General features: G+C 31.5%; 1 long non-coding RNA gene across 1 annotated transcript; it reads left to right on the top strand.

The window, feature by feature from the left end:
• The first annotated feature begins 4,345 nt into the window (after positions 1–4,345).
• Positions 4,346–5,405, top strand: LOC128281541 (uncharacterized). Its single transcript, XR_008271767.1, has 3 exons — positions 4,346–4,487; positions 4,779–4,882; positions 4,975–5,405. It is a non-coding gene; the product is annotated as an uncharacterized LOC128281541 (long non-coding RNA).
• Positions 5,406–13,062: the final 7,657 nt, after the last annotated feature.

Below are 13,062 nucleotides of genomic sequence, written 5' to 3'. Positions count from 1 at the left end.
TTTATACATTATTGTTATAAAGTAGTAGAATGAAAGGATTAACGAGCTGTGAAGAAGAAATGCTTTCTGGTTGGAAATTGGCAGGAAGACCTTCTTTGCTCTGCCCGGCAATCAAGGTTGGCAGAATGTGGGAATCAAATAATTATATTTTAAAAAATGATATGATATATTAGTGTATGTTATATGTTATGATATATTAGTGTGTATATTATGTATGTTATGTATTTTATGATATACTAGTATGTTATGTATTTTATGATATACTAATATGGATATTATGTATGGTATGTGTTAGACCCTTTATTATGTAATTGCTTTTGTCTATGTAGTGTTTTATCATGACTTGGGATAAATGTGTGGTGCATATACATTTGGGTGGAAGTTTTGTCATAGACTTGTGCAGCCTATGTAGGAGGGGAAGTGCTGCAATGGGATTTCGACCTACATTTCTTATCTTATTACACTTTGTTTGAGATGGTATTGGAAGTTAGGTATAGAGGTGTGAAGAACTTTATATACCATGAAGGTGGATTAGATTTTAGTAATGGATTGAGTGTTTGCTATGGTAATTCATCATTCATAGCAATGATTAACCATATTAGAAATATATAGCCTATACATGTTGATGTTGAACACGAGGTAGACACACCTGATGTTGTTGATGATATGATGTTGTTGCCTACCACTAGGGAAAGGGAATTAAATAGTGGGGTGAGATGCCAAATTGTAATGAGGAACTAAATAGTGGGACAAAGTTACCAAATTACAACAGGGAGTAAATAGTGGGGTTGGGGAACCATTTACTGAGTTAGGTGGGGCATCTAATGCGAGACTAGAGTTGGGTGAGAGAAATATAACACGTGCTAAGAGCGGGGAACAAAATTCTGAAAGTAGTTGGTCCACTAACATAGACAACTCATTGGGCGGTGAAGAGTTTTTAAGGCAAGTTTTGAAGATGAAGAGGTAAGAAATATCAATGCTTGGTATAAAAATGATAAAGGCAACAAAAAGAGCCAAACAGATCCACCAAATAGGGTGAACAATGAGGGTGTAAAGGTAGGTGAAGGCAGTGAAAGGAGAGAAAAAATGATGAGGTATCAAATAAATCAGGTGGAGGAAAATATTGCGTTGATTCATCATATTTGGGGTCTAATGAAAGTGATTTAAATGGTGAAGTAGTCTGTAGAAGAGGACAACATATATGCTTTGATCGTACTAACCCAATCCCAAATTTAAAGCTTGGTATGGTGTCTAATGAACGAACGAAATTTAAGATTGTTTTAGCAAAGTATGTAGTAAATAAGAGGTTTAACATTGTCTATCTTAGAAATGAAAAAGGGATGACTAGGGTTAGGTGTGGAAAAGATAAGCGCCCTTTTAAAATATATGATGTCATAGATAATAGTGATGAGTTTTACAAGATAAAAACTGTTATATAAACTCACGAGTGTTCAATAACTTTTAAAAACAAAATGATAACTTACAAGTTTGTTGGGGAACATTTTGTAACAGCTCGTTTTCAGTAAAATCGAAACAGTAGTTTCAGGACCACAAATTCGAGTTCGAAAGAAAAATAATTTTAATATTATTTCATGGTCTGCATTATGATAGAAATGTCGTATGAAAATTTCCTTAAGAAAAATTTACTGATTACATGTTTAATTTGATGAAAAGGACCAAATTGCATAAACTGCAAAAGTTGAATTCTAGTAGCTAAAGGGATCAAATAGCTATGAGATTCAAAATTTAAGGTTCTTATATGGCAAATAGACCATTTGGAGGAGTTAGTAGATAATTATGCTTAGCCATCCATGGAAAATTAAATAAAGAAAAAGGACTAAATTGGAAAGAGAAAAGATAAAAGATGATAAATAATAAAATAATTGAAAATATCATCACATTATCATCTTTCCTAAATTAAAAAGATGGAAACCCTAGCCATGAAGACTTGAGTTCAAGCAAGTTATTTTGGCTTAATTAGGTGAGTATTCTTGTCCTGTTTTTAATAATTTTTATATTTTCGAGATCGTAATAACTTAATCTAGCTACCTCAAGGATTAATTTGTTAAGTTATCAAAGTATTAGGGTTTTGCTATGGATGAGTATGTACGAATTATGAAGTTTTATGGTAGAAAATGAAAGGTTGTTGATAGATAAATAACTTTTGTAAAGAGAATTTTGATAAAATTATGGTTTAGAGACTAAATTGAAAAGATGTAAAATTCACGAAAAAAATTTGAATTTTTTGAAATACGTGGGCTGCTAATGTTATATGTAAAAATCGGCTAGGCTTGGAATAGGGATTAAATTGCATGAATTTTATTTTTCGAGTCTAGGAACAAAATCGTAATTAATTAAAAGGATAGGGGCAAAACGAACATTATCAAGGTAGGTTCGTGTAACTAAATTGTATAATTATATATTTGTATTGAATGTTTTGTATGTGAATTGTGTAATTTTCATGTATGAAAATCAATCACATATCCAACAATGTTTGATAAGTATTAAGTCTCGTTTGAATAAATGAAATTTGATGGATATAGGGTTCCTGAATTGGTTGTGGTCCTGCATGTGTTGTGGACACACTACAACTCGAAAGAGCGTCCCGTTATTAGCTCTCATGTGCATCTCGATATTTGGTTTTCACGAGCTTCCCATTATATGGTTCTTATGGGCTTCCCGTTAATAGCTCTTCAGAGCATCTTGATTGGTTGTGATCCTGCATATGTTGTGGACACATCGTAGCTCTTATCAGCATCCCGATATATGGCTCTTCGGAGTTTCCCGATTATGGCTCTCATGAGCTTCTCGTTACATGGCTCACATGAGCTTCCCATTATATGGCTCGAATGAGCTTCTTGTTTATGTGCTTGTATGAGCATTCCTGAATATGAATTGACAGAATAAAAACTTGTACACTTTGTGTGTACTACCCGAGTATCCATTAATATTTTAAATGGTTCAACGGGCAAAATTCTGATATGAGATAACATGAATTCAAGAAGAAATATTATGAGTAAATACTTGAAATACATGGATATGGTTTATACATGATATATGGATACATGATGTGGAAAATATATGTATATGGAAATTTGATTATTGTGAGCTCATACATGTTCTTGTTTTTTATATGTAAAACATGATTAACATGATTGTGGAGGATATGTGCTAGGGCTTTTGGCCAATTTGCTTGAGTATGCCTTGTATGCTTATTTTAATTGTAATTAAATGGTAAGTTAATTTCCCGTTATACGAACTTACTAAGAATTAAATGCTCACTCTGTTTTATTTTCTCTGTCCTATAGTACTCTAAAACTCGTAAAGGTTGGAAGCTGGTCGGAGCTACATCACATTATCTATTGGCCCAATTCAGTATATATATATAGAAAATTAATTTTGGTTATAATGGCATTCATAGGGTAATTTAGACAATGTTGGCTTTAAAATATTTTGTTGTAAATAGCTATTGGAATGACTTGAGTTGGACATATTTTGATATGTTTTGTATGTGTGGCTTAATATGTTTATTGTGTTTAATGTGGTTGAGTAATGGATAATTTATGAATATGATAATGTATGGATTGAGGTAATATGATTGGAGAAATATGCATATAAGTTTATAAAGTCGATTAAGTAAGTTGAATACTTGAATATATGGGGTATTATGATGTGTTAAACTTGGTTTTGGCTTGATTTAAATGTCTTGTATTGGCTTGTGAATATGTTAAAGTGTTGATGTAAGTGGAAGACAAATTGGGTAAGAAAAGTGGTCCACACGGGCAAAGACACAGGTGTGTGTCTCAGCCCTGTGTGACACACGGCATAGCACACGGGCGTATGATCTGGCCATGAGTCTCCTGCATCTTTAAAATTGAGAAACAGAATGCTCAAAAATTTTACACGGCCTAACACACGAGCGTGTAGATTGGTCGTGTGACCCCTACACCTTATTTAATGCAAGTCAGTATGCTCACACGGCCTAGCACACGGGTGTGTGGCTTGACTGTGTGACCCAAGCCAAAGAGCACCCTAAATTAGAGATAGGCTGGGACACGGTCGTGTGCCCTTGTTTTGAATGCCCACACGGCCTAGCCACATGAGCGTGTGTCCCCTGCACATTGAAAAAATTTTGACACTTTTCGAAAAATTCTTTGAGTACCCGGTTTAGTCCCGACTTGTTTCTAATGTGTATTTTAGGCCTCTAGGGCTCATATAAAGGACAATATGATTGATTTATGATTGATTCTGATATGAATGTGAAGTGATATGAACTGTTTGTATTAGATCTGTAAGCTCCTATAATACTCCGTAACCCTATTCCGGTGACAGAAATGGGTTATGGTGTTATACATTTCTTAAGTATAATCAAAGTGATTCTAAAGTTGAAGTTAATTGATATGCAGAAACTAGCCAAGGAAGAGTTGATCTGAATAGGGATACATGCAACAGGGCTAAGAGATTGGACTGGATGAGATCAATGTAAGGTAAGTTATGAGTTTAACAGACTATGAGACTATTCATATGCACTTAGAAAGACATATTCGAATGCTAATATTTTAGGTTCATGGTAGAAAAACCAACTCCTAATGAGGTTTCCATGTTTAAGAGATTTTATGTAGGGTTTAGTGCATTGAGGAAAGGGTTTAGGGAGTGTTGTAGACTTTTTATTTGTCTGGATGGATGCTTTCTAAAGGAAAGATTCTAGGAGGAACTTCTTTCTGTTGTCGGTGGAGATAGAAATGACCAAATCTACCCTATTTCATGGACTATTGTAGAGAATGAAAGCCGAGAAACATGGTGTTGATTTCTTAATAATCTTATTTCAAATTTACAAGTTGGTGATGATATTGGATTCACGTTAATGACTGATAAACAAAAGGTATGTTTGGGACCTTACTTAACTAATTATGTTCTAGTATGCTTAATTTATGAAACAATTCATCTAATACCATTGTTTTTGTTTGTATTTAGGGATTGATGAAAGAGATAACTGAGTTGTTTCCAAGGGTGGATCACAGAGTTTGTGCAAGGCAATTATATGCCAATTGGAGGAAAGAAAATCCAAGATGAGATCTGCGACAATCATTTTGAGGAGTATACAAATCATACATAATTGTTGAATTTGAAGATAACATCAATAAGATTGACCATATCAAATCTAGTTCCAATGTAAGTCTACTTAGTATTGATCCTGAGCAATGATCAAAGACATTTTTTTTAGTCGGTCTATATGTGATGCAATTGACAACAAATTTTCTTAGTCCTTTAATGCAGTAATTGCAAAAGCTAGGTCAATGTCTATCATCTCTATGTTAGAGGAAATTAGGCAATATGTAATGGAGAGGATTGTAAACAATTTGGCCAAATTTGAAAATTGGAATGAACAGTTCTATCCCAAGGTATATGTTAAGTTACAATTGTCATGTTATCAGTTAGACAATATTCAAATGAGTTCATTCTGTCATGTTAAATGGAATGGAGCGAAGGGTTTGAAGTGGAAAACTTTGGTGATGTTATTGTCAACTTAAGTGTGTAGTCATGTAGTTGTAGGAGATGAGACCTCACTGGCAACCTATGTCTACACGTAGTTGTAGCCATTTTGTGGAAAAAAGTTAAATATTTCTAATTTTGTCTATGCGGGGTTTACAAAAGATATGTTTGAAAAGTTGTATGCTTTTGTATTACCTGTTGTCGCTAGTGACAAATTTTGGTATAAAATCAATATGGGACTAATTGACCCCTATATCCCAAAGAAAATACCTGAGAGGCTGAAAAAGAATAGAGTAAGAGAAGAGAGAGAGAGGAGTGGTAGTAAATTGTCTAGAAGAGGGAGAAATATAAAGTGCCACAAGTGTTTAATGATTGGACACAGCTCTAGAAGCGGTCAAACTTCATCTACTGTAAGTGTTTTCATGACTAAAAATTTTAATGCAATTGTTTGCTAATTTGAAGATTAATATGTGAATTTTGCAGAATACACCTCCACCAACTCCTACTCCATTAGCTCTTACTTAAATAGTTGCAACCAAAGCATCCGCATCATCACCACTGGTTCCAACAACATCACCCTCATCTATACCAAGACCAATAGTAGCATTTCGTTTAGCTCGTGTAACACCCTATACCCAATCCGATTGTCAAGCCCGAGTAACAGGATACTACATCAAGCATCGAACTCATACATATTTACACAGCCTTAAATACTTGCAGCCATCATCACTTTCAAATATTTAGAGGAGTAATGAGTCTTAAACACCTTAGACAACATTTAGAATGACTTAAAGTACCTTAGCCAACATTAAAAATAATTTAAAAACATGTTTAGGGACCATTTGATAAAATTATAAAGAACCCACGTAGGTATTGATACGTCATCACAAGTATCGATATTTTGGAAGATAAGTATCGATACTAGTAAGAAAATCGATGCCAAACTAACATTCTGTCAAATTTTAAACGAAAGCATTTTATTGATACATGGGAAAAGGTATTGGTATTTTCACCCTTAGTATCGATACTCGTGATTGGGTATCGATACCAAATTAAACTACTGATTTCACGAAGATACAATTGCACTCCGAGGTATCGGTATTTATGTCCCTAGTATTGACACCTCTGCTTAGATTTGCAAAAAACATAGCAAAACAGAATATTAAACATGCTCAACATATCTCTATTTTAACTTGCATTAACCATCACAATATTAAGCATCAAACTTACCCAAAACACAGTCTAACGAAACATCTTTTCCTTGTCGACCCAAATCATGGTAATAGCAATTAAAAATAGTAATAATTACCACAAAAAAATTCTAAACATTCACAATCATACTAAACTAACAAGAACATAATGATAACCAGCCAAAGTTCTAACCACATTGCCTTTATTTCCACAGTTAAACAAATAATAATATCATCTACTTAAATACTAAAGTCTAACTTGTATCACTTCCTTGGAACTGCACTGTTCACACTGCAAGCGCTATATATCTGCAGTGGTTAGAAAGAGTGGGTGAGCTTAAACAAGCTAAGTGAAAGTCAGAATAACCACAAGGTATACACAACATCAACAAAGGTTAAACAAAAACATACTACAACACATTCACAACTAGATTTTAACCAAGTCAAAATAATATATTCACGCTTCATTAAATCATAAAAGTAGCATACACTCTCACATACAATTACACTCAACATATATATATATGTAATTCATTTGACGATAATTCATCAAGACAAAATGTATTTATGCTTTAATGACCCACAAGTCTAGCTTATATATTCAAATGAATTTGCACACAACATTTTCATGTATTAATCAATTAATGATAATTTCGCAACTTGGAAACATGAAACATAAAAGTGGACTCTAGTACTACGCATTGGATACATGGATCTCTATCACACTAATGACTCAAAGAGTCTAAAATATCCCATAAATGTAGCATAAAACTAAACACTCTCCAACACACTAACATATCCCAGTAAATGGAGCTTGGCTTGACATTTCCTTATCCCTTCAATTTGTCCCGAGGCCTCAATGCCCAAATCACAAAACATAAAGATGAGTACTCACAATCCTATGGCATGTCAACTATATCCAACGGTTTCACGATGTCAAAGGCCAAAATAACTGCAAATACACACATTTAATTACTATTCTTATGCATTTAATCTATGTTCATAAACATCAATTCACATCACAATCTGTACACATAGCACACTTATCAGATTCACATTTAATTGCACTTTAAGTGACACAATTATGTTTATTAAGCTATCACATATCCGTTCACATACGAATGCATTAAGAATCAGATTATCACATACCACATATCAATATTCGCTTACTTTACCTGTCATACCAGCATCATATTCCACAATTCAACACATTTGCACTTATCGTTTTCTACATATTTATATCGATAACACAATATCATCACTGTCATTTGACATATTTAATATGACCACAACTAACACATTCACAAGAGCTATCACAATATATATATCACAGGTCACATTATCACAACTTAATACTCATTCAGTTTCACATAGTCACATACTTTGCAAATTAAACGGGAGTTTAAGAAAGCTTACACTCAAAACTTAGGATAGGGATCTAGGATATTCCTAAGCTCTCGATTAACACTATAAATCGCGTTTACAAGTAGCGATTCTAAACACTCACCGTTCACACTTTCTCATAGTTGCCAAAAGTCTAAACTAGCTTTTTCTTTCCTTTTGTCTTGCTCGTCAAAGGCTCCAACAGTCCCGAATCTTCATCAAAATTGACTACACAACAAATGTAATTAAATTATAGCTATAAACACACCCAAACAATAAAAATGCATTTCTAAGATTTCTTCCTCTTAGAACTGAAATTTTTGACTTGCAAATTTGAAACTCTAATATCTTAATATTTACTCATTCCCTTACTTAAAATCGATTCCAATAATCTAATTATTTATCTAAGAATAATTCTGAACCTTCAAACCATTCTAAACTACTCAGAAACTTGGTTTCAAAGTTTCAACATACAATGACCATATTTCATGAAAATTTAACAAAACCTTAAAACCTTTTAACGAAAATTTAAGGAGAGTTTAAAAACCTTCTAATCATTTTAAAACAAGTTGAAAAACACTTTGAAACATCTATTTCATTCAAAATCTTGAATTTCACCATTATTGTCCTAAATTTCATCATTTACACAAATCCTTCGATTCAATAGATAAAAAATCGATTTAGATAGCTAGAGTTCATCAAAAACTATATGGAAAATGAAATATTACCTTGGTTGAGGGGAAAACAAACGTTTGGTCCAAATCCAAGAAAACCCACAAGTTGAACAATGGTAAAATCAATGGTATTTTTTTTATGCTTTTCTTGGAATTCTAGGAAGGCTTAATGCTTGGAATATAATAGAAAACAAGGGATTGGAGCTTTTAAATATTGAAATTGAATATGAAAGTTTGAGATTTTTCCTTCCTAATGGGCAGCACAAGAAAAAGATGAAATGTTTCTCCTCTTTTCTTTTTAAACCTCAGAAAGTAGGGTGAACAGGGGAAAATTAGGTTGATTTTAAAACTTGGTATAATTGCTTTAAACCTACTATTAAATTAGCCTCTTTTACAAAATAATCCTCTATTCAAAATTCAATGTCTTCTATATTATTTTTAGATTTTGATTTAACCTTCAAAAAGTCATAGACTAAGACATTTGTGGTTTATCATGCTTCAAAATTTTGAACTCATTTCGAACTAAAATCTCTAAATTACCCTAAAAACTTCTAGACCTAATTTCGAAATATAATAGCCTAGAATCATGTTATAACTACATCTTTTGTGGTAATCTTTTCAAGACTTATATTAACTATTCCTTCATAGTATTACACTAATGTTACAATACTTACTGCAGACACCACTAGCTCTTTCAACACAGCCAAATGCTTCCACCATGCCAACATCTTCAACATAACAGGGGAAAACAAGTTGGCAAGGAATTGGGTTATACACTAGTTAAGGGACATGGATGCAAATTTTGAATGTAAGTTACCAATTGTTGAACTGTATAACAGTTCCTGTTATGTTTATTATATTTTGGGGACATATTTTTTTTTATTACTTGTCATTGCATTACAGCTTGGTATGAGAGGGGAAACCATGGTAACTGCCCTAACCAATTGCTCCAATAAAAAAAAATAAATCAGCAACATTCAAACTATTGGTGGGACTCAGGAAAGTAGGAACACAAAAAAAAAAAAAACCTAAGTCCAAAGTTCCACCCAAGCACAATCCTAAGCCATGGAGATAATTGATGTTGTGTAATGACTCGAACTTTACGATTATCGAAAAAGTGTGTTTTCGGGTCTCTATTTCTGAAAAATAGACTTGTAAATATTTATTAAAAATATTTATGAAGTTAAATGAGTGGTTAATTAAAGTTTAATAAAGTGAATTAGCTTAAATTAAGGCTAATTAGCAAAAGAATTAAATTGAATGAAGTGTGAAAGTTTAATTGTAGATTAAAAGAAAATAAAAGGATCAAAATGGCAATTAAGCCAATTTACTATAGATGAGGCGGCAAACTTAGATAAAATCTAAGATTTTTATTAGATTTTATATGTTTAAGGTTTTAAATTAATTATATTAATTATTATTAAATAAATAAAAGAAAGACAAGTGTATAGTAAAAATAAAATACATGTGTAATAAATATTGTACATACATTTGTAATACATGTATGTATTTACTTATTATTTAAGTAAATATTAATGTATGTATTATTATTAAATTGATATTATATTATGAAATAAATTAAATAAAGACGTGTATGGTAATAATTTGATACAAGTATATAAATAAAATACATACATTTGTAATACATGTATTTAATTATTAAAAGATAATTATTATTTATAAAAGGTATTTATTAATTAAATAATTATATTATAAGATATTTATATGATAAATAAATAAAAGTATGACAAATGTATGGTGATTTATGGATACATATGTAATAATAATATACACATGTATAAATAATAAATAAGTATTATTTAAGTATAAATCATATAATGTTATTATTATTATTATTATTATTATTATTATTATTATATATATATAACAAGTAAATAAAAGAAAGAAAGAAACAAAACAATGAAACGAAACAGAGAAGAACAGGGGAGAAAGAAGGAAAGAAAGAAAAGGGAAAATTGGATTTCAAGGTTTGGAAGTTTAATAGGTAAGTCAATTTAGCTATTTCTACTTAATTTTTATGTTTTAGAAGATTTGGAACAAGGTTTTGATGAAATTAAGTTGATATATTGAAAGTTACTAGATTTTTAAATATTGTTTATGTTGAATAAAATGATGAATTAGGGATTAAATTGATAGAAATTCAAGTTAGAAGTGAAATAAGGATTGAATTGTAAAGTAATTAATAAGTTTTGAATGGTAGGGACTAAATTGAAAGAATTCTGAAATTATGGTTTTATGCTGAAATTAGAGAGCTGAAATTAGTTTAAAGTGAAAATTGAATGAAAATATTGAGTTAAATGTGAAGAATAAAAGTTAGTCTCGGTTTAGGGACTAAATTGGAATTTAAGCAAAAGTTGAATAGAAATTAAAATTGAATGGTAGTGTATTGATAATATTTAATTAATTTCCGTAGCTAGCGTTGTTTCGGAAATGTCAGCTAAGCAAGGAAAAAGGCAAAGTTGACGGGAGCTAGCTCGAAAATTACGGTTTGTATTTCTATAATCCGAACCTAGTTATTAATTATTATATTTTATTCAATGCCTTTAGTGAATGTTGAAGGGAGAATTATTGTGTTTGGTAATGGAAGAGGTTGATTTGGTATGTTATGAATTTATTGAATTAATATTGAATTGAATTAGATATATATATATATATATATTATAAATATATATATATATATATATATATATATGTGTGTGAATGTGATATTGTGCAATTATAATAATTAAATTTTGGGTAAATGTTATGATAAATAATTAAGATGTGAATTATTTGTATTGTGTTTTTTTATAATTGAAATGAATTGATTTAGTATGTGATGAAATTAATATGAATAAGTGACTATTGTGAAATTGAATATTTGTTATTGAAAAGTGAATTGAGTTATATTGAATTGGGAATAAATGTGATTGTTGAAGTGTATAATGATTGGAAACTGGAAAGTGAATTGGAAACCCTATTAACAGTATCGGGTTAGGTCGGATATAATTAGCATGCCATAGGATTGGAAGAGTTCAAGGATATTTCGACCTCGAGTCGATGAGACACTGGGTGTTACTATATTTCTTCGGATAGATTCGATGAGGTACTGGGTACCACTTTACTTCGGCTAGGCCAATGAGACACTGGGTGTCATTATATTGCTTCGAACTATCCGATGAGGCACTGGGTGCCATTCTGGTGTGTTTGGTTGGATCCGTGTATCCGTCTGAGTCCGAGTCATGTTAATAGGGGTTATTAAATATAACAGTGATTACATTGATACTGAATGAAGAATTGAAATATGGACTGAAACACACGAATTGTATTATACAGTGAAAGCTATCTGGGATAGCAAGTCGATTTGATATGAATGGTAATGACTGTTATTAAAATGGATATGTACAGAACACTGATTGAAAAGTGAATAGTTGAATATGGTTTATTGATATTAAACAGTGAACTAAAGTATGATTGAGACAAATGAATTATGTAGCTCTGGATTGGATAAAAGTGAATATTATAATTGTTTAATGACTTGTGAATAAATCGTGGAAAGCTATATAGGTTAGTAAGTGAAAAGAATAAAATAAGTTACAATAAATTTATCTCTGAATTAAATAATTGAATAGTCATGATTGTTATATGATTTTAAGTGTTTGTTATATTTTATTTTATTAAGCGTTTGGATTATAGAAATACCACTGAGTATACCCATACTTAGCGTACGGTTTATTTCCGTGCGCAGGTTAAATTAAAGTGAGAATGTCGAATCAGCATCCCAGGCCGATCCCGAATTCAACAAGGTAAAGCGTGTTAATTGTTGATAATGGCATGTACCTAGGGTATCTTATGTGTGTTATTCTGAATGGTGAATGTAAAAGTGAAATAAGTAGATTTAGATTTTGGTAATGGTATATAATAAGATTTGACTAATTTAGTGTGAATTTGATTTATTTGATAATATTTGATAAGTAATTAGAATTGAGTATTGGATAATATATAAAATGTGTAAATTTAGCAAGTTTTGAGCAATATTTAAATGTGTTTAGATTGGTTAAACATAGGTGTTTTATGTAAATTGTCCGATAGGTTCAGTAATGCTCCGTAACTCTATTCCAGCTACGGTTTGGAGTTAGGGGGTGTTACATGTTGAGTCTAGAATCCTAAGCAAACATGTTTTATTGATGTCAATTTGATTTCGTGGATGAGTTATGGATTCTATTTTGTTGTTTATACCTCCCAGTTAGAGTCAGTTAGTTAGCATACTATGGATAATTTCATGGTTCTATTTTGTTGATGTCAATCTAATTTTGCATGTC

The sequence above is a fragment of the Gossypium arboreum genome, chromosome 10, assembly GCF_025698485.1.
Source record: "Gossypium arboreum isolate Shixiya-1 chromosome 10, ASM2569848v2, whole genome shotgun sequence".
Taxonomy (NCBI): domain Eukaryota; kingdom Viridiplantae; phylum Streptophyta; class Magnoliopsida; order Malvales; family Malvaceae; genus Gossypium; species Gossypium arboreum.
The sequence above is the reverse complement of the archived record's forward strand: the minus strand, read 5'-3'. Positions and strand labels throughout refer to the sequence as shown.